The following is a 23,108-nucleotide window of genomic DNA, read 5'->3' on the forward strand; positions in this document are numbered from 1 at the left end:
TCACTGAACTTCAAGAGCAAGGGAGAGGCATTTGGGGATTAACACCCCCCCCCAACACCATTGCCTTTGTTTACCAACTGGCTTAAATCTCTCTGATTGTTTGAACTCTGTAGCTAGAACCCCTGACGGGAGGGAAGCAAGTATTTTTAGGGATCTCTTGGTCTCTGATCTCTGCCCCTCCACCCACCCCCCTCTCCCACAAGCCTCCTTTGGACAGCACACTGGCCACACTATGCTGAAGCCTGGAATGGAGAAGGGGTGTGCAGCCCCCATTGCTGGAACTCTGCAGAGAAAGAAGGCATAGATGGCCAGTGGGCTGGAGGCTGAACCTGACAAGCTAAAACTCGCCAGGGATAAATGTGAGGCTACAAGCTCAAGGAATCAGAGCGGGATAATACCTTACAAGCCAGCCAGCGTAAGCCCTTGGAGGCCCCAGCAAGGTCAGTGATTCCCCCCAGGCCACAGCAGAAGCAGCAGAGCTAGGGGCTGACCCCTCATCCTTGGCGCTGTGTTCAATGTCCTTTGGATTGTTGCTTGTAGAGTCAAACGATCAACCGGTGACAACAATCAGAATGCAGCAGGCAGGGCTAGGGAACAGTCCTGGGGACAGGACTGGGGGCTTTAGTGGACTACAGCTGCCTGGGGGTCGGGTCCAAGGTAGGCTCTGTCAGTGGCCCCCCCCACCTCCTGCAATCACACAAGCCTCCCCGCCAGAAAGTGGGGAGGAGGCCCCATGCCCTGGATCTGTCCATCACTGGAAACTTCTCTGGATCCTTCTGCCCACTCCCAGGGAGCTGTCCTCCAAGCCTATGGCCCCCAGCCCACCCTGGCAGACTCCTACCCAAAGGATGAGAACTCCAGCAGGGTCTCTCAGGAAATAGTGAGCCTGGGGTGGCCAAAGGAGCAGCCATCCCTCCCCCATGATTAAGCTCACATGGGATTTCGGAGTCCTGGACAATGAAAGATCAGCTGGGATTAACCAGCCTCCTCCATTGAGTATCCAGAGTCCAGTGCCAACCCATCCAGCTCACAATGGCTATGTGGACAGGAATAGCGGGCTGTGGCCAGAACCCAACACAGACCTGGCACACAGTAGAAGCCTAATAGCGCTTAATCGATGTTTGGTGAATCAAACTGACTTATGCTACAACAGTGGAGTGGAAGGATCAGTAACGGCAGGAGAACCCCTTTGCCACCTGTGGTTCCAAATGCCAGTCCTGCCAGTGGCGCCACCATCTCTACAGAGATTAATTCATATTCACATGAGTCTGTATGTCTACAGAGGCAATGTGGCCCAGTGGGTAGAGAGCAGGCCTCAAAGTCAGGAAGCTTTGGGTGCAAGTCCCATCTCTGACAACTACTGGCTTGTGACCCTGGCCCAATCCTTTTACCTCCAAGTTCCCCCACACCACCCAAGCAACTCTCAGACAGTAAGTTGGAAAGTCAGGTGTTGATCTTCATTGGGCAAGGAAGCTTTCTATCAGTAGCTCCTTATACCAATAAAATCACTTGTCTGGTCCAAAAATAACACACACACAGAGAAAGACACCAAGAGATGGAGGGAGGGAGAGAGAGAGAGAGAGAGAGAGAGAGAGAGAGAGAGAGAGAGAGAGAGAGAGAGAGAGAGAGATAGACAGACAGACTTGCCACATAGCCCTTAGAGGTAAAATCCTGTTGGGGATCTGGTAACCCATTGAAAACTCAAGATACTCCCAACATAAAAGGTGTCCCCAAAGTTCACTGTGTCAGCCCCACCCTACAATACAAGTCAGGGAGGGGATCTGCTCCTTGGCGAGGAGGCTCTGCTCCTCAGGGAGCACAGAAGCCCAAGCTGCACTGACTTCTGCCCCTACCCAGCCCCACCCGAGGCACTGAGGATTTACTACTTGGTCCTAAGGAAATGATTCCAAACCAGTAGCTGAAGAACACAAGGTCTGTGTGGGCAGAGGGTGAAGGGGCAATGCCAGGGCTGAAAAGTGGGGACCCATAAGCATTGAGGCTGGGCAGATGTCTATGGAGCATCTCCTCTGTCAAGGCCCGGGGGGGTAATACAGAGGAGAGACAATGAACAGCCTACAGTGGGCCAGGCACTAACTGTGCTAGGCAGTGGGGACACAGGTACACAGACACAAACAACCCCTGCCCTCAAGGAACTCACAGTCATGTGCGTGTGTGCGCATGTGCGCGTGTATGCAAGTGTGCTGGAGGGAGGGATATCATGTGCATATGGGTCAGTAAATACAAGGTAATAGAAATGGGCAGGGCAAGAACAGGTACATGGCGGGGGGAGGGGCAGGAAAAGCCTCCTTCAAGGGGCAGGCCCTGAGCTAAGCCTAAACCTGGAAGGGAATGAGGGATTCTGAGTGGGGGAGGGGAGGAGGGGGAACATCCCAGTCCTGTGCCAAAGGAAGAGGGTCCCACATGTGCACAGAGAACTCTAACCACTGGCAGGTTGAGTGAGATTCCTTCCAGCCAGATTCTCAGCAAGGCCATTAAAAGGCACAGTAGGGGGCAGCTAGGTGGCACAGTGGACAAAGCACTGGCCCTGGATTCAGGAGGACCTGAGTTCAAATCCAACCTCAGACACTTGACACTTACTAGCTGTGTGACCCTGGGCAAGTCGCTTAACCCTCGTTGCCCCGAAATAAATAAATAAACAAACAAACAAATAAATAAATGAACACATGATAGATAGATAGATAGATAGATAGATAGATAGATAGATAGATAGATAGATAGATAGATAGATAGATAAAAATAAAACAACAACAACAAAAGCACAGTCTCCAGGACTCAAGAGGCAATAGCCCAGTGTACTTGGCCCTCATACAATCCAGGGGAACCCCACCACATTTGGGGTCCTGGGTGCCACATCTGGCATCACGGGTGCCACATCTGAGGTCCAGTGCCACATCCGGGGTCCCAGATGCCACATTTAGGGTCCTTGGTGCCACATTCGGGGTCCCAGGTATCACATTTGAGGTTCTGGATGCCACATTTGGGGAAGGCTGGGGCTGTGCTGGACATCAGTCAGATGTCCAGGAGGACAGAAGGCCTTACTTGAGTGTGTGCCTCCATAGACATGGATCAAGGACCTGCAAGATTCTGTCTGGGGAAGAGAAGGTGTGGAGGAAGGCACATCACTTTCCTCTAGTATTTAAGGAGAAAGGAAGTGGGCTAGCTCTGTTTGACCTCAGGGGCATAATTACCAACAGTGGGTGCAGGTCCCAGAGGAGTAGATTCAGGCCTGGCAGAGAGCAGGAAGAATGCCCTGGCAACACAAGCTGTCCTGTGGTGGGAGGGGCTGACTGCAGTGGCTGTGAGCACTCCTTCTCTGCCTACCTTTGGGAATGGGCTGGGTGACCCCTGTAGGGGAAGCTTGCTGTTGAGGTGGCCCCAGAGGCCTGTCTTCACTCCGATTTCCTGATGAGTTTAGAAAGACCCAGTGGGTATATGGGTTCCTGATTAACGATCACAACCTGCCTCTACAGCCTTAGCCTCTTCCTCGTACATCTCTCCCCTCTCCTTTACTTGTCTATTATACTCCAGGCTGCCATCTCACCCCCATCCCCCTTTCTGGCCCCCTCCTCCTAGTTTAGCTGCAGCAGAACAGACACAAAGGCAAGATCCTCCTAGGGAGGTGACCTGGAGGGAAAGCCCCTCTGCTCCACTGCCCACCCCAAGCCACACAAAGCAAAATAAACTCCCCACCCACAGCTCTCAGGTCCCAAGCGATGGCAGAAACACAGAATTGGGGGAGCTGTAAGGCACCCAGAAGCCATCTGGTTAAGCCCAGACACCAGAGATGACCATCCTACTCCTGGCCTCTGGCCCTGCTTGGAGACTTCCACAGATGGGGGCTCATCTCATGAGGCAGCCAGCCCACTGCCCCGGGGGGCACTGCTAGGAAGGTACTCCCGACTTCAAGCCTCAATCTGCCTCTTTGTCACTTTCACCCATCGCTCCTGCTCCGATTCCCATCAATGGCGCGACTTAGTTTCAGCTCCATAAACATCGCGCCCACGAACCAGCTGCTCCCTCTTTTTGTATTGCCTTTCCTCATTGGACTGCAGCTTCTGGAGGACAGGGGCTGTCTTTTATCTCCTTTTGCATCCAGCTTAGCATAATGCCTGGCATGCAGTAGGTGATTAATAAACGTTTAGTGACTAGTGACTGGCTCGGCCTTTTGGGGGCCAAAGAAGCAAGTCTAGCCCCTCCCCCACATTTCAGCTGTCCTGTCTCCACAAGGCTTCCCTTCTCCAGGATCTTCCTATATCATGAACCCAAAGCCTTCCCCCTTCCCACTGGCTCTTTCTTGACCAGTCCAGACTATTTATTTCCTTCTTGAACTGTGCTGCCCACAACTGAACACAACTCTCCAGACAGGGTCTAACAAGGGCTGAGGGCAGAGGTGGGTGGTCTTCTGGCTCTTCTCTCAATGCAGCCCAAGAGTGAAGTAGCACTCTTGGCTGCTACATCATACTGCTGATTCATTTTGGCCTTCTAGTCCGCTAAGACTCCCAGATCTTTTGGGGGAACAACTGTCATCTAATGACCACTCCCCTAGCCTTTATTTATTGTTATTTTTAAAGGAGTGCTTACTGAATCCCCTCTTACTTGATGCATCCCAATGCTCTAGCCTCCGAGTGATTTGGTGTCCACAGAGGGGTGGGGTTTCCATGGCTCTTTGGTCTATGCAAAGCACACAAGCCATGTGTTTTCTGCAGGTAAATATAACTCTTTACCTAGGTTCCCAGTTGGGGCAAGCAGCTCTGAATGTAGAGGGAAATCCAGTAGCAGCATCCACGGACTGGTGAGGGGTCTGCTTCAGGGATGAGAGAAGCAATGATGACTATGAGCACAAGAGCTGTTGCCAAATGGTCTAGGAGGCTGGCCAGAATCCAGGAGCACACAGCTTGGCAGGGACAGTTACTATCTTGAGAGACTGGAGACAGGTGGGCAGGGGGGACCGTGCCCTGGGCAGCTGCAAGCTGCCATGCTAAGGCTTTCGCCTGCCTTACCGTGACCTCAGGCAGCTCACCATCAGTTTGGGGCCCAGGCCTAGGGAAAAGACCTAGTGAGTCTGATTGTCGCCTCTGGGATCAGCTCCATCCTGGTGATGCTTTTCTGATCAGTTCCAAGTGTTAGCTGATCAATCAATGAGCATTTATGAAACGCCTACTGTGTGCCTGCCACTGGGATACAAAAAGAGGCAAAAGACAGCCCTTATCCTTGAGGAGTTCACAACTGAATGGGGGAGACAACATGCAAACAAATATATACAGAGCACGCTCTATGCAGGATAAAGAACAAATAATAAACAGAGGCTAGGCATTGGGGTTCATTAAGAGGGCTTGGAAAGGCTTCCCGTAGAAGGTGGGAATCTGGGGCTTGGAGTCGGGAAGACCTGTGTTCAAATCCTGCCTCAGAGGCTTACTGACTGTGAGACCTTGGTCAAGTCCCTTACTTCACTGGGGCTCAGTTCCCTCATCTCTAAAATGAGCGGTTCGGACTTGACGGTCTCCAAGATCTCTTCCAATTCTCGAGCCATGACCCACGATGAATTCAATCTCCCATGTTCCGGAGGCAGAAAATGTCCAATTACTCCCTGCCTTTTACCCTGTTCAGATTCACCAACTTCTTCTTTTTTTTTTTTTTTATCTGAGCTAATGTAGTGGGTCGAGTCCCCATATGGGGCTGCATAACTGAATTATGCTGCGGCCTTGGTTCTGAACACACATGCCATCTTGGGCGAAAAGAGGTCACAAGTAGGAAAGTGTAAGAAGCCTTGATCTGTGTGTTTCCATCATTTTCAGCCCTGTCTGACTCTTCATTACCCTAGTTAGGGCTTTCTTGGCAAAGATCCTGGAGGGCTCCGCCATTTCCTTCTCCAGATCATCTGACAGATGAGGAAACTGAGGCAAACAGGGTGAAGCGACTTGCCCACATCAACCAGCCAGGATGTGTCTGAGGCCAGATTTGAACTCAGGAAAATGAGTCCTCCTGACTTCAGGCCCAGTGCTCTGTGCACTGCAGCACCAACTAGCTGCCTAGTCTCATGGACTGGTCAACCTCTTTGCCACTGCATTCAAATGCTGATTGTCCCTTCTTTCTCCAGGCTATGAGCCTATGGCAAACATTTGGTTTGACAGTGATGTTCAATGGACCACCAAGACCTTATAGGTGATGTGAGAAGGAAGCAGTGGTTTATTCCATCCCTCCCACCACCCTCCTCCTACTCCCTCATTGGCTGCCATCTTCCCTCTCCCCAGTGCCAGGCTCCATCTCTTCCAGTGCAGATCCCCAGCCCCAGTCCCCCTCTGGAATGCCACACTCCCATTTCCAACTGGAATTCACATCAGAGCCTCAAAGTCCACATGCCCCAAACCAAACATCATCTTCCCACTGCCCCTCCCAGTCACCCATGCTCAAAACTCCCAAGTCACCTTAGGGAGATGACAGATATGTAAAAGAAAGGACTCCATTGTAGGCAGAGTCCTAGCAATTCTAGCCCTGCAAGTCCTTTGAGTCTATTTCCATGGCCACCCCCACAATGCAGATTATTACCTTTCCTGCTCTACTGCAATAGCCCCCAAATTGGGCTCCCTGCCTCCAAGCCTTCTGCAATCCCTTCTAAACAATGCCAGATTAATCAGCCTAATGCAAAACTCCAGTCATATCACTCCCTGTGCCAAACCACTACATGGCTCCCAAATAGTATCTAAATGTACCAGGTTGGCATTTGGAGGGCCTCCACGACCTGGTACTGACTGTCCAGAGGAATCCTTCCTCCCTTGCCTTCCTCCTCATTCCTTTCCCAGGCCTGGGCCATTCCAAAACCCACCCAGGCCAGCAGGGTGGGAGCACCTGCCATCCCCACCCTTGAATTCCTTCTTCACTACCTCCCCCAGTAGAATCCATACAGGAAAGCCCAATGGTTGGAAGGTCTTCTGCCGATGGGTGCCTCCTCCCCACTTTCTGCTTGACTCCTCATTCAGACTGGTTGACATGGGAATCACTAACTCTCTTCCAGCAAGATGGAGAGACATCAGGCCATAGAATTAACCGCCTTCTTGGGTCCCCCAGGCCTTCCCCTCTTCTCCTACTTCTATGTCCTGCAGTTCCCCAGCACTGTCACCTGGTCTATATTTGAATGACCTAAAGACACCTGGGCTTTGACATCTGCCCTGGAGTTGCCCCCTTAGGACGTCTGGGCCTAAATACCTACAACTGTGGTTGAATCTTTTTCTTCCTTTTCATTTTCTTCTTGCTATGAGATGATTATAACTGTTAATATGAATGTGTGGATCATCTGGATTTGAGGGAACTGCCTTATTATCCAAATGGATTTTGTGAGACCCTGGATTAATGGGAGCAAAATGTCTTTTGACAAAGACTTCAAACAGAAGCCAGACAGTCCCTATTCACTTTCCCCAAGAGAATAAACGAACTTAAATGCCCCTTGGAAATTCCCATTCACTATCTTCTTTCCTTAAGAAAGTAAATAGATCTTATTGTTCTCCTGATCAACTATCTAGCCTTGTCTTTGATAAAACTCTTCCTGTTTCCACAGAATCTAACCATAGCAGTAGCTTTAAGTTGAGCTGTTAAACAGATTTGTATTGTTTAACTGATTTACATTTATAGTATTTGCTTTGGGTTGATTTGTATCGCTAATGAAACTGATAACACCCTGTAACCAGTTAGCAAAGAAAATCTTACATACCCTCAGAAAGAGGGAGTCCTTGAGCCCCTTTGGAAAGGGTCTGTCTCTGCATGATCAGGCTTATATTTCTTCTTAGGACAACATAAATTGGTATAATGTTTTTTTCTGTCTGTCTCTGATCTGGTTTTTCCTGTAGGAGATATTATATTCTCTGATCTGTTTTGTTTATAGGAGGACAGTTATGGAAACAAATTGTAGGAAATATTGTAAAATTAATTTATCTGATCTGTTTGTTAATTTTTATAGGAGACAGGAAAATTAAAAAACTATAACTCAAATAAAAACTATATTTAATTTTTAACAGATCCTACAGAGGTTTTCTCTGTCTGCATGCTCAGCTCTTAGCCCAGTGCTTCGCATACAACATGTGCTTAATCAATGCCTTTTCATTCCAGTTGATCATCTCTCCAGTTTTACTGCTGCCTTTCAGATACCTTCTCTTCCACTCCCCAACCACAGCCTGAGGCCCTGTCCCAATTCCCCTCCCAGAATGGAAGAACTCTCCTTGTTAAAAAGTTGCCTCTCCTCTCAAACCTAAGTCCACCTCTTTGCAAGATCCATCTCTGTCATGTCGTGTGTTATATCTCCCCCACTCAGCCATAAACTCCTAGGGGGCATGGTCCTGCCCAATGCCTTTCTGTACCCCTCTCTCAAAGCTAGGCCCCATCCTTGCTGGTTGTAGGTACTCAGGGGAGGCCAGAAAGGAGGGGAGGAAGGATAGCCTGATGCCTCGCTTCCCTCTTAGAACCTGGAGCAAGTGCCCCTGGAATGCTCTGTCCCTTTCTGATACAATGTCAGGTGACCCTGGCTGGCTCCAGAAGGGACACTCACAATGGGAAGCATCTCCCCCAGTCTCCTGCCAGGTTCACAAACCATCTGACATACAATCTGCCTCCATCGCCTAGCCTCGGACATACTCAGGAGCCCCTGCTGGGACTTAATCTTGCTAACTCAAACAGGCAGCACCAGTGGGCTGATGAGACCAGCATGAGAGGGAGAAGAGGCCAGTCCAAAGAGGTGGAGATGGACAATCATCAGAAGGCCAAGGAGGACCTCGAAGGGAGAAAACTGAAGCGCCCTCTCCCAGGGCTACTTCAGCATCTGCTCCCTGAAAAAACCTCATCAGGGCTGTCCCTGACAACCAGGAGGAAGAAGAAGGGAAGTTTTCATTTCTTTCCAGGCAGGCATATGCAAAAGAGAATATGTACACACACACACACACACACACACACACACACACACACACACACACGTGTGTACATATGGAACTGTAACAGCATCCATCTATATAGAGAGCATATATTATGTTATATAGAATACAAATATGTTATAGATATATGGCTGTGTATTTATACATATATAAATATATAATTGCATATTAATATGTGGCTAGAGGTTTTGTTGTGTGTATCTGGCCTAACCTGTGATCTCCTCAGTGTAGGGAAGTCCCAGGGAAGAATCTTCGAACAATCTATAGTCTCACAGAGTTGCTTGTGCACCATGGCGGGCTAAATGACTTGCCAAGAGTCATATCCCCCCAAAAGATCAGAGGCTGGATTTGAAAGCAGATTCCCCTTACCTCAGTGCTGCCCCCTATCCAATATGCCATGCCATTATACCTCTCTCTGTCTTTTTCTATGCATACAAAGATGTAATACATATGTAGACTATATGATAGACAATGCATATATAAACAGAAAAGAGCAGGGACAGAAGCTGTGCTCAGCACTGGGTATACAAGAAAGGCAAAAACAAACCAAAAAAAAAAAAACAGTCTCTAATCTCAAGGGGCTCACAGTTTAATGGAGAAAACAACATATGAACAATTATGCACTTCCATGACACATACAGGACAATAGGAAGTAGTCACACATACATATAAAACAGCTCTACAAATATAACCTCTCAATACCTATGGATTCTAGGAAATGCCCTATGTTACCCATCCAGTGCACACACACACGTGGAGCCTCTATATTATACAATAAGCTATAGTCTGGTAGGATATGATGGGATACCCTTTCATGTTCTTATCACACACACAGACACCACAATACATGGATAGCGCTCTAGCTACCAGCTTCCCAAACAAGCAGCAGTCTCCTTTGTCACACAGCCATGGAGTCCAGTCATCAAGCCCACACTCACCTCTGGAGCTCCCATCTATAGTTCTTACTTCTTTCTGGGACCAAGCAGAAGAAGCCCAATCTGTCCTTCCCTTGAAGACTGGCCGCTGCCGTTCCTCCTCTCCAGCTCCTTGAGCTGACCCTTCTTATGAGCTGTACTCACCAACCCAGCTTCCACACAAGCCCTTCACCTACTGAGGCATCCAGAATGGACAGAGCCCTCCTGGTGAGGCCTGCAGACAGGAAGGCACCAAACTGCCTGGGATGTCATCTTGACATCTCTTAATGCATCAGCAGCAATCCAATGATGTTATGGTGGACCAGTGAGATAATGGCTATGTAAAGCACTTTGTTTTCCTTCTCCAAGAGTTCCCTACGTGAGTGAGTGCAGTCCCCCATGCCCCTAAGTCTGATAGAAATATTAGCATTTATTCTTTTCATTGTTCTTTCCATATGTGGGTTGACTGGGTGGTTACTGAGCTCCATGATTCTGTTGTTTCTCCATAGACTCTACTTGCCATGGACAGTTCATTGCCCAGGAGCCCTGGACTCATAAGACCAGAGAGAATGAGCCTCCATGACCTCAGGGATTGCTGTTATGAAGTGATGACGTGGGCCTCTTGTCAGGTCTTGTTTTGTTTGTTTGGAAGGCTTCCTTTCAGTCATCCTCACCCCCCAGGCATCAGTGCTACCCTTCTGGACTTAATGAAACAGATTCTGTCCGTAAGGGGAGCCTGCTACATGGCATGAAGCTAAAACAGCTGAGACTAAGCAAAAACAAAAGAAAAAAAAATGAAAATGAAAAAAAAAAACCTTGCTAGCAGATTCAATGACTAAAAAGGTTTGTTCCTTCAAGGATATTGATTCTTTCCACCTTGAAACTTAAGAAGTTTGGGCCTGGAGAGATCCAAGGTCCACCTCCCCAGACTTTCACCTGATATTCTTCCTCAAAGCTAGCTACACAACCACAGGACTTAGGCTTGTAGACAACTCAAATGTTTCCCCAGTTTCCCAAAGACTCCTGTTCATCAAAATTTGGCCTTACTAGCTTCAGAGCAAGACATCCCTGTGGGAGGTCTCATCCTTCAACTGTGATGAGGCAGCTGCTGCCCCATCCAAATGCCTCAAAGAAAGGAAAGCCCACTCACTGTCCAAAATTCTCATGGTCTTGGATACCACTACCCTTTCAAGAAAAATGAGAGAATGCCTACAAGCCAAGAGGATACCCTGCAAGCCAATGTAAAGGTCATCAGCCCATTCCCCTAACTTCATGGAATGGGTGCTATGTTGGAGCTAATATGGAGATCCCCACAGGTCATGGATGCCATTCTCTAAAAAACATCCCCATTAAAAAATACAGTGTGACCAATGATTACTGTCAGTGATTCACAGCACCAACAAACCCTTCATCATAGGTCACTACCAGCAACATCTGCTCTTCTTTATCAGGCTCGCTCAAAATCCTACCAGTCTGAAGAGGGTGAGGAAGAAGTCTACTTCCTCCAGGCTCTATTTCTGACATTTTATTTACTGCTCCTTCCATGAGGTCCCTGAGTCCACCGGAACAGCATGGACCACCAATAGTGCAAGAATGTTGGCTTCATTGCTGTTTTGGAAATCAGTACTTTTTGGTGACAAGATGAAGGAGAGTGGCTATAAAAAGCTGGCTGGTCCCAGTTTATGCCTAAGACACAATCCCACTGTCTTGGACGCCATTTCTGAGCTTTTCTCTCCATCGGGGCTCCATGCTCCAACAAGCAAGGGTGCTACTACCACACAAATTTGTATCATTCCAATAACCCCCTGGAGGGAAGAAAGCAAGCAAGCAAGCAAGGAAGGAAGGAGGCCATTTTTTTCTCTGTCTAGTGACTGGATGTGATGGAGCAAAAGCTTCCTCCCTTCTGCCTTTCACTGACCGAGGAGTGTCTTTTCACTTGGATGAGAAAAGAATGGCCCCAGAAGTCACTTAGTAGGAGAGTAACAGGAAACAAGAGCTGTTCCCCACAAACACCCACCATCACCCCTTCTCCCTCAGAGGAGTCCCCCAAAACTTTGTACCAATTCAGTCTCCCATGAATCTCACCGGCTCTTTTTTTCCTCCTGGATTGATTTCACCTCCACGAACCTTAAAGGGAAGGCTGGTGGGTCGCCGTTTTTTACAGTCCTCTAGCAACTCCCGTGCCTTGGATGACTCTCAGCAGGCCTGCCCTAAGTCCCACTACTGTGGCCCTAGAGGAGGAAAGAGGGGCGGGCGGTCTGGAGCATCTCTCCCTCTGCACCCCAGCATCGAACCTTCCCCAGCTGACAAACGTTAAGCTGGAGCCCTCTCCCGCCTGTCTGACTTCCGAGCCTGGTAGGGGAGTCACTTGTTTGTGGGGCATCCTCTGGGAGGGCGGGGTGGAGCCGACCGATCACAGCAGGGGCCAGGCAGACACACCGTGCCCTCCCCCACTTGCCGACAGGCCTCCTTGCCACCTCAAAGACTCCAGAGCTGCTCCCTGAGCCCTGGCCCCAGCCCCAGCCCCCCATTGGCCTGTTTACCTGGTGTTAGACACTAAGCGTCTGAGCTCTCCCAGGGGAACCCAGAAGACAGCGCCTGCCTGAAGGCAAAGGCAACCCTGTCTTTCGAAAGAGGCCCGTGTGTTTTGAGGTAGGAAGCCCGTGCTCCCACGCATGGGCTCAGCTCCCTTCCCTGGCAGGGCCCCCAGCCATTCGGCCTAGCTTTGCCTCAGCAAAACCCAGAGCCCCGACTCAAGAGCAGCCTCAGTGGCTGCCTGGAAACCAGTCCCCGATGCGCCCACGACGGGAGGCGCCAGGAGCCGGCTGCTGCGAGGGAGGGGACTGGAGAACTAGGGGACAAAGTTTCTCAGCACTGCTTGGGTTTAGTCTTGGGACCAGGGGCCTTCTTTAAAAATCCAGTTTCGGCTGCCCCCTCCTTTTAACTCCACAGAGCTCAGAACGAGGCCACCAGAAGCCTAGGTCCTCTAAAAGCCAGAGGGTTGAGGGGGAGGGGAAAGGGAGGGAGGGGGGTCCCGAAGTTCACAGCCCTGGGAAGGGGCAGTGTGGAAACAGCCTGCTCCCTGGTTCCCCCATCTCGCCCCCGCGGGCTACCTCCCCCTCCCCAATCCCCTTACACATAAACATACACACACGTCTGCTCTGCCCAGAGGCCCCCTGGCCAAGTGGCCTCAGGGAGAAGCCAGGAGGCACTCACCTGTCCCAGGAAGGAGGGCACCGCCTGTTGGCCCAGGACAGGGCGTTCAGAGGCTGGCTGTCTGGCCGTCGGTGTGCGCGGGCAGGGGTGGTCCAGGTCGGACGGGGGTTACCTGGGAGGGATGGAGGGAGGGGAACGGGTGACGAGGGGAAAACAGGGGAGAGTGCGAGGGGATGGAGGGGAAGCCCTGGGCTCTGGATCCTGCTCCCGCACCCGTGCCCGCCTGGGAGTAGGGCAGACCAGAGAGGGCGGGAGGCAGCCAGCCAGCCAGGAAGGGAGCGGGCTCACATTGAGGGCGGCGGCAGCGGCGGCGGCGGCCCAGCCCAGACACCGAGGCGGGCTCGGCCCCCTCCAGCTCGTTGAGCCAATCCCAGCCCCCGAGAGCGCACAGCCTCCGCTGGGCAGGAGGAAAGTGAAGAGCTGGGCCAGGCGGCTGACTCCATTGGCCAAGCGCGGTGCAGCGGCAGCCAATCAGAACCCTGACGGAGCCGCCCTGATGCGAAGCCCAGCAGCATCCCTGTATCCCAGCATCCCAGGAGCGTCCCAGCGTCCCAGCGTCCCAGCGTGCCCGCGTGCCCGCGTGCCCGCGTCCTAGCATCCCGGGAAGCGGCCCAGGGGCGGCCCGAGAACCCGAGCCGGCAGCCTGGCCTCCAGTTGTATAACTGGTGGAAAATCAGTCCCAGGCTGGCCAGTGCAGGGGTTCGGTTTGGGGGTGGGGCTGTGGGAATGGGGGTGGGAAGAAGGAAAGGGAGTGGTGTTTGGGGAGGCGCCCTCTACTACGCAATAGAAATAAGCCGCAGCAACAGCCCAGGCTGCACCTGTAACTTGAGTAGTCTTGATTCTGATGGGGGAGGGGAGTGACATATTCAGCCGTGGCCTAACTTGCTCTATCTTCCCGACCTCCCAAATGCTCCCCACCTCATCTTGGCCAGAGGGGTCACCAAATGTCCACAGTAGGGGAAGTGATTACAAGGGTGCCTTAAGGCTGGCCCCACTCCCTCTGGCCATACATTACCCAGCCTCCTCTTATTGCTCTGGGCCGAGCCCAACTCTTCACTGTTTCTCGTGCTGCCATGGCCAAGGATGCCCATCCAGGAGCCTCTGCAATGATGTTTCATGTGCTCCCCGGCTATCAATAGCTCCCACTTTGCCTGAGACCTGCGCGTCCGCCTGCTACAAGGCACTCGTGGCAAATGAATCTGAAGAATCACCAAAAAAGCAGCCAAACCCTCCAGAGGGGAAGAGAGCCTGTAGGCCAAGTAAGCACAGACTTCCTCTGCCTGGATCTGTCCTTCGGGCATTATCTGGGCCTTTTGTTATGTTATTACTAAGCTTGCCATCAACACTAAAATCCCCATTTCTCAGCACTTCATCGGTATGCCAGGGATCCAGAAACACCAAATTCCCCTTGTGAGCAAAGTACACTTTGTCAGCTGGTGAACAGGGCCTTATTTCTATAAAGCATCACATGCAAGCCATTAACTGGAGAGTCTACAACCACGGAAGCCCCCTCTTTCCCTGGCCAGAGCTGCGTGAGGAGAGAGCTCCTCATTAGGAGCTGGAAGAATCCTTGGTCTTTTCCCAACAAAAAGCTTTTTTCTAATTCAAACATCTGTGAGGAAGAAAAGGAGAGGGGTTTTACCGATGCTGGAAACTCCTTGCGAGCCCCTCCCCTCTCTACTAATGCAGGTCTCCATCCTCTCTGCCAGTTACTATCCAAGAGAACTGCCTGAGGCATGTCGAGGTTCCTGCTCACAATCCAGCACCAGTCAGAAGTAGGATATGAACCCAGGTCTTCCTGGCTCCACAACTAGCTCTCTATCTGCCAAGTCACACTCTCCCAGGAGAGAAAGGAGCCAGACTTCTCAGGAAAGTTAAGGTGGAGAGTATTACTTCCAATGAATAGGGGTTTTGCATATTTAGGTAGCTGGGTCAGGAACTGCAACCCAGGCCACCCTCAGGGGTGCAATGCACCTCCCCCTCTCTCTTTCACACACACACACACACACACACACACACACACACACACACACACACACACGAGTGGAGGTGAGGATGGCACTCCCCACTACAAAGTTCAACTCTTGGACTTTGTATAATAACATGAAAGCTGAACCAAGAGGAATGTTGAGTTTCTCAAAACATTTTCCCCTAAATTTTAATATACTTGAATTTTACTACATATTATAAAGTAAGAAGACATTCATACATACACATGAGAGGCAGCATAGTACAGGGGCAAGGATCTATACTGCTTTGTGACTTGGCAATCCACTCAACCTCTATACCTCAGTTTCCTTCTTTGTAAAATGAGAAGGCTAGATAAAAATGCTTCTAAGGACCCTTGAAGCTCCCAATCTATGATTCTATTACCGTCATGAGAAGCAAACAAAATAAAAATGTGTCTACTGAGTAATATGGAGATGAGATGAGCAGTTTCCCTTTAAAACGAGATCCTTGCTTTTGAGAAAATGTTGGGGGAGGGGAACTCAACAACCTTAGATTGCCATAAACATGTCATTTGGCTGCTACACACACACACATACACCAAGTTAGCATTTCCAAAAATATTTTCAGTGCTCTTCCCCCAACTCCTAGCACATAGGGTCAATGTGGAGAAGCCAGTCAGGCACAGATTGAGGATGCCCACTCAGACATAGCAAGGGACACCATTAATGCACCTCACTCTTTATGATCACTATCAGGGGAAGAGGAAACCTGGCAGTTAGGCCAAGTGTCCAGAATCTAATTGAGAGAAGCAAAGTTTTCTTTCTAATACTCATCAAGCGAAGGGGAAGGTGCTTTGGCCTCTGAGAAGTGAGACTATGCCAAAGAAAACCTTAGCCTCCACCATTGGTGGTATTTCAACAAGAATAAAGAGAATCAAAGCACATGAGATTTGGAAAGGACTTTGGCAGCCCGGAGTTCTTAGCTTTTTATATCACGGACCCCGTTGGCAGCAATATGGAGAAGTCTGTGGACTCCTCAGAATGATAGGTTAAATGCATAAAAATATTATACATATAATTACAAAGGAAACCAATTATATTGAAATGCAGTTATCAAAATCTTGTTTTAAAAACCTGGACCCCAGGTTAATAACCCTTGCTCTAGTCTAAGACTCTTAGATGCATTCGATTTGCTTCTGGACACTGGGGACAATGACTTCAAAATAAAGGAGGCCACAGTGGCTCCTATGCAGTCGCCCTCTATCCAGAAATGTCTTCCCCAGCTGCCTCCCCCACTACCAGAAATTCCCATCATCCAGGGTCCTTTTAGAAGGTGAAGGCACCATTTCCAGAAAGTACCTGTTTCATTATGAGTATGTTACCTGGAATGACTGGCACATTGATTCGATCGCATTGTCACAGCAAGACCCTGAGGGAAGAAGTAGATCAAAGCTTGAGGGACTAGGAGTGAGAAGACATCACAGCCACAACGTCTTTCTGGGACTTTGAGCAAGTCATTCTCCTTCTCTGGGCTGGAAGGGCAGGTTTTTTCCCCATTTGTAAAGCAAAGGCTTTAAGAACAATTATCTTTAAAAATCCTTTCCAGCTCCCAGGCTCTGGGTTTCTAAAGTTTGACCAGGAGAGACAGGAATAGCCTGTGATTTCACTGAAATAGAGTCTTCCCAGATGATGATATTCCCTCTATGGATGCATATTGGCACCTTCTCTGAAACGTATCCTTTAAAGAGTTCCTGGAGCTTTGGAAAGAGAGCCTGCTGGGGCAGCTATGTGGCGCAGTGGACCTGAGTTCAAATCTGGCCTCAGACCCTTGATACTTACTAGCTGTGTGACCCTGAGCAAGTCACTTAACCTCAATTGCTTCACCAAAAAAAATTATTTGAGAAAGAGAGCCTGGACTTGCCCAGGGTCATGCAGCCAATATGGGTCAGAAACAAATGTGAACTCAGGTCTTCCTGTCTCTGAGTTTAGCTCTCTATCCACTATACCACACTATCTCTCTTTTGAAGGAGAGGAGATGAAAAGGTCTAGTGTGTGAGAGTATTTGTTTTCAGAGCAGACAGTCCTTGAGTAGGGGGCCAATAATAGGGGATGCCTGGAGGGCCAATAAAAGTAAGACTGAGAACAGTAAGTACCAGGAAGCTAGGGAGGTTGTCCCCAAATGAAAGAGGGTGTTAAGCAGAAAGGTGATGGGGAATGAAGTGGACCATTGCTGAAGACAAACTATTTGATTTGAAATCAGTGGCTGCCCTTGCCCATCTACTTCTTACTCAATGGAAATGGTAGTAGAACATTTTTGGTTCTTTTCTCTGCTAGAGCACAACGGACTGATCCCAGAATCTAAGAACCTCACTGGAGGAGCACACTCAGCAGCACCAGGACAAGCCATACTTCTCTAAAAGCATCCTCAACAAGAGGTCATAGAGCTTCTGGTTGTAGACTTCCAGTGGTGAAGAGTCCAGTCCCTCCTGAGGCAGCCCAGTCCATATTGGGATAACTCTCCTTTTTGGAAAGCTTGCTTGTTTGGGACCAATCAAACCTAAATTTTATTTCATTATAATGTCCATTTATTGCTCCTGGTTCTGCCTTCTGGGGACAAGCAGAATGAAGGTAGTCCTGTTTCCATGTGAGTCTTCCAAGTCCTTGAAGAAATCTATCATTTTTCTTTCCCCCACCATCAACCAAGTCTTCTCTTCTCCAGGATAAACAGTCTCAGGTCCTCCTTATACAATGTTTCACCATCAAAGACACTGTAACTGAATATTAGTGGGGCTTATATTTGAATTCCCTTTCTGTTTTCCTCAAAATTTTAATTGGTGTGTTTTGGTTTGACATTATAAACATTTACAAATTACCCCATTCTAGAGAGATCTCTTGTAACAGAATAAAACAAGTAAAAGTAAAACTATAATGACTTAATTTGAGATAAGCACATTCCTCATCTGTAGCACCTACCTTTATGTTTCTTTTAAGAGTGATTTAAAAAAGAGTAATTCACTGAAATTTCTTTTCTTTCCCTCCCACTGCATTGAAAAAATAGAAAATAAAAACACATTCCTTGTAACAAATATATACAATAAACCTAAATAAATTCCTTTACTGGCTGTATACAAACATGCACACACACACACACACACACACACACACACACACACACGTGAGAGTTGTTGTTGCTGTTGTTGTTGTTGTTGTTCAGCCACATCTAACTGTGACTTCATTTGCAATTTTCTTGGCAAAGATACTGGAGTGGTTTGCCATTTCCTTCACCAGTACATTTTACAGATGAGGAAACTGAGGCAAACAGGGTTAAGTGACTTCTCCATGGTCACATAAACTAGTAAGTCTGAGGTCAGCACTCTATCCACTGTGTCACCTAGCTGCCCCATGCAAGTATGTATAGACACACATACATATAATAGACACACACACATATATATATATGTACATGTATATAGATATGCAGATAGATATGTCTTTATCCTTCATTTCAAAGAGGACCAATGACATAATGAGGTGATGTCTTTACTTGCGCACATGAATTGGATTTAAGTAAGGCAGAGTTGTACAAAGTCATCAGCCTCACTGTCTCTTCCAGAAACATTGAAGATCAGTGGCAAGACAAAAGTCAGGATGACCAGTGATGTCCCAGGATGCAGGGGATGATCTTGGCATCTTCAATGTCTGACCAAGTTCTAAGCACGCCATAACTCCTGCTTTAGCCACCTTCAGGACCATTGAAACAAATTGTTCTCACGGTCCCATTTTGCCAGAAAAGAATCTTCGCTTGTGGTAAACATCCCCCTAACTCACCAGTGGATTAAAGGCTTGTTAATTACCCTCAACCTGGTTTAGCCCATCTACCAAAATGATTTTTACATTGTGTGGGCACTGTGCATGCTACAAATTCTTGGAGCTATAGGTGAGAGTTGGATGAAGGTGGACACCAAAGGTGGATGAGAAGCTCTCAAAAAGACTCATCAAGCCCCCACATCAGAGGTGCTAGTCCTCTCCAAACACCCCATACACCCTGAAGATACATACAGAAACATAATATACACACATACATATGTACATGCCCATACAAATGTATACATACACATATGTACATACATAATTCTGCCCCCAAATCCATCACCTTTATGTCAGGAGGTAGATAATATGGTAGCATATTTCATCACTGGTTCTCTGGAACCATGAATGGTTATTGTATTGATTATGGTTCTTAGAGCTTTCAAAGTGGTTTATTTTACAAAGTTGTTGTTATATAAATTGTTCTTCTGATTCTGCTCATTTCATTCTTCATCAGTTTATAAAAGTCTTCACAATTGTTTATTTTAATAATATTATGTATTAGCTGTTCTAGTTCTGATGACTCCATTCTGCATCACCACCTAGAAATGTTTCCTTTAAAGGATTCGATCTTCCAATTTCTCGGTTTTCATCCAGATATTTTGGATGTTGACTTAGTCACCTTCCCTAACTCCAACCTTCCCTCTCTGAGGACCTGAAGCAGTCTCTGTGAACATTAGTGCTGTCCCAACGTGGAATGAGTTGTGTTGAAGGTCAATGGATTTGCTTTCTCTGGATGCTCCAAACAGAGCCTGGATGACACTTATCAGGGATGGAATAAAAGGGTTCTTTCTCCAGGTACAGGTTCAATAAGATACCACTGAGGCCCATTCTAGCTCTGAAATTCTAGAAACCCTAGCTTTCCCCCTCTTTTGTGGGATTCTTCCTTAGCCAAGGGGGCAACTAGGTGGGGCAGTGGTTAGAGCACTGGCCCTGAAGTTCATAGGACCTGAATTCAAATATGACCTCAAACACCTAATAGATGTGTGACCCTGGGCAAGTCACTTAATTTCCATTACCTTAAAAAGCATCCAAGGTCATCCAGATAAAGAGAGAGGAGGAGGAGGAGGAGGAAGAGAGAGAGAGAGAGAGAGAGAGAGAGAGAGAGAGAGAGAGAGAGAGAGAGAGAGAGCCACTAGATCCTAATGGCCCTGGAGGAGAGAATTAGATTGATGACTTTGCACATACCTGCCTCACTTAAATCCAATTCACTGCAAATCATGACATCACTCTGATGTCACGGTCCTCTTCAAGGACAGAAAGACAACCAACCAACCAAACTTAGTCAGTGGGGCATACCAAGTTAAGTCAGGACCTTGGACAGTGCAACCTCCTACATATGCCCTGCTGAGTTAAGGACCCAAAGGGTTGCTCTCCGCACTAAAAATCACAGACCAAAATCAAGGCTATAACACATTTCCTGTGTGTATGTTAAGGGAGGGTGTTATGGGGGATAGAGGAAGAATGGCTGAAACCTGACCTGACAAGGCTTCACTCATCAGATTACAAGACTACCACCTCCCACTTCCTGTGCCCTTGCTTAGGGAAAGGAGGGACCCATCTCTTCTGTCACTCTTTTCACTGTCTCTTCAGACATGGCCAGTCATTAGAACACAAATGATAATGATAGACCTCACTTTCACTTGTTTCCAGTTCCTGGTTGAGAAAGAAAGAAAGCCATACACACCCAGAACCATCTGGGGCTGCTCCTAAGTGATTAGGTTTTCAAATGGCAAACCGCACATTCCAAAGAGCCTTGGCCCATCAGCAGCTTAGCTGCAGAGGCAGACAGGAAGGAGGCACACAGGGCTGTCATTGCTGTCCTCTGCTCCAAATGCAAGACACAGGTTTATTCTGGATTCGGTGTCTTTATTCCATTTATTTGGTTGTACTTGTTCACTCCCTGATTAGAAGGCAAGTCCCTTGAGATCAGGGCTATATCTTTGTATTTCCAGTACCAAGCACAGTGCTTGTCTGCTGACACATAGTAGGTACTTCCCAGATACTTATTGATTGTATGATCACCCACAATCCAGGGTACGGCACAGGGGACAGGAGGGTGGCTATACAGGGCAGATGCTCAGAGGGCTTGCTGTCAAATAGAAATAGTTTCTTTCTTTGTGTCCTCTTCCCTCTATGAGCACTGGGTGTGCATGCATTTGTATGTGCATATATGTGTGTGCATGTATTTGTGTGTGAGTGCATTACTGCATGCACGCATGTACTCAGCCCCTCTGGATTTTCCAGACACTCTCCTTGGTATTTGGGCTTTTCTGTAATGACCTATTCCTCAGTCACATGCTGATACTATCCTCATTCAGGCCCTTGAAAATGGAGCTATTAACTCACAAAAAGAGCACACAGGATTGTTTTAAAAAAAACCAAAGCTTTGGAGTGTCTTCCTATGGGGAAAAAGCTTTATAATTACCCTTTCTCAAAGATGGTGGAGGAAAGGCAGTGACTCGCCTGAGCTCTCCCAAAGACCCTTCAAAATACCTTCAAATAATGCCATAAGACAATTACTGGAGCAATAGAACCCACAAAAGGATGGAATGAAATACTTTTCCAGCCAAAGACAATTTAAAAGGTCTATTGTACTGGGGAAAGAATGGAGCACAATCCAGCATAGGCTGAGCCAATGCAGACCCAGCCCCAGGAAAACCAGGAGCAGGCCTTGGGAGCCTCTGAATCAGCAGCAGCAGCAACTGCTTCTGGAACTCTTAGCCCACAGATAGTAAGGGGGTGAGACAGTTATCTAGGAGATTTCAGGGGTCTCTTTGCTAGCACTTAGGCAGACCTCTGATGTTTTGCCCATATTGGGATCCAAGTCACAGTCTTGGGTAGTGGTCCCAGGCCTGGTAAGGAGCACAAGTACATCAGAGCTTGCAGCCCCAGTACAGGGAAACTTTGTTCATAGTTCCAGGGCAGAAAATCAAGCCTGTGGTTACTTGCAAAGCAGAGCACAGGCCAGGGGAGTAGTAAAACATAATTCCTTAAATCACACCACCTTGGAAGAACTAAAAACTTACAAATTCCTAGAAGTGCCTCTGAAAACAGTTGCACAAACTCCCTGAAGCTTGGGAAAATGTGCCCTCCAGCTGAAAGCAGTACCCACTTTAAAAAAGAGTTAAAAGTCAAGAAATATGCTGGGAAAATGAGCAAACAAAACCAATTCTGACTATAGAAAGTTTCTATGGTGACAAGGAAAATCAAAATACACCCCCAGAAGACAACAAAGTCAAAGCACCTACATCCAAAGCTTCAAAGAAAAATATTAATTGGTCTCAGGCCATAGAAACACTCAAAAAGGACTTTGAAAATAAAGTAAGAGATGGCAGAGGAAAAGCAGTAACTGCTCAGCCTTCCTGAAACAATTACCCCAGAAAAACTCTCCAAACACAGCCAGAAAACAACTCCTGGAGCAGTAGAACCCACAAAAAGACAGCTAAAATTATTTTCCAGCCAAAGACACCTTGGAAGTTTGGCAGAAGAGGGAGCCAGGCTGGAAGTGGAGTCCAGCCCCACAACTGCACCAACACAGATAGAGCAGCAGGCAGGCTTTGCCAGAGAAACTTACCCCCAAGCCTCCGAAGCAGCTTCAGTGCCAGCATCTTCAGGAACTATGCTCACGGTCTGGTGAGAGGGCTGAACGGCTGGCCAGGGGGGGTCTACGAGGGTGTATGCAGGAACTAAGAGGGAATTTGGATGTCCTACCCCAGCTGGGAACTAGGAAGAAACCTTGAGTGGTGGTGGCCCAGGTGGGGGAGGGGTGCAGGCTCATCCGAGCTAGCAACCAAGCACATATTGCTGCCTGGTTGATTGGCAAGTTGGCCTGGGGTACTCTATGGACCAGGGAACAGCCCAGGCAGGTGAAGAACCTGCTCCTCCTTAAATCATACCACCTGGGACCTTCTGAAGCTTGGGATACTGCAGCCTGGAAACAGTGCCCCACTTTAAGGAGCTAAAAGTCAAGTAAAAGAAAGGCAAGATGATCAGACAGAGAAAGGTGAGAACCATAGAAAGTTTCTTTAGTGACAAGGAAGACTGAGGTTCACCCTCAGAAGAAGACAGTAACATCAGGGCACCTACATCTAAAGCTTCCAAGAAAAATATGAATTGGTCTCAGGCTATAGAGGCACTCAAAAAGGACTTTGAAGATAAAGTCAGAGAGGTAGAGGAAAAAAATGGAAAGAGGAATGAGGGTGATGCTGGAAAGACATGAGAAA

General features: G+C 48.2%; 1 protein-coding gene across 34 annotated transcripts in view; it reads right to left on the bottom strand.

Annotated features, from left to right (window-relative positions):
- PCBP3 (poly(rC) binding protein 3) overlaps positions 1 to 13,424 on the bottom strand; it is a 384,627-nt gene extending 371,203 nt beyond the window's left edge. For 10 of the 34 annotated variants that reach the window (XM_044000406.1, XM_044000403.1, XM_044000405.1 and 7 more), the window contains exon 1: positions 13,067 to 13,422. The gene's annotated coding sequence lies outside the window, so the exon portion shown is untranslated. Of the gene's footprint in view, positions 1 to 11,935; positions 12,082 to 12,393; positions 12,609 to 13,066 lie in introns of those variants that run through there. The other 24 variants (XM_044000422.1, XM_044000420.1, XM_044000419.1 and 21 more) reach the window with 8 other exon arrangements.
- Between the last annotated feature and the right edge of the window lie 9,684 nt (positions 13,425 to 23,108).

The sequence above is a fragment of the Dromiciops gliroides genome, chromosome 4 (assembly GCF_019393635.1).
Source record: "Dromiciops gliroides isolate mDroGli1 chromosome 4, mDroGli1.pri, whole genome shotgun sequence".
Classification (NCBI taxonomy): Eukaryota; Metazoa; Chordata; class Mammalia; order Microbiotheria; family Microbiotheriidae; genus Dromiciops; species Dromiciops gliroides.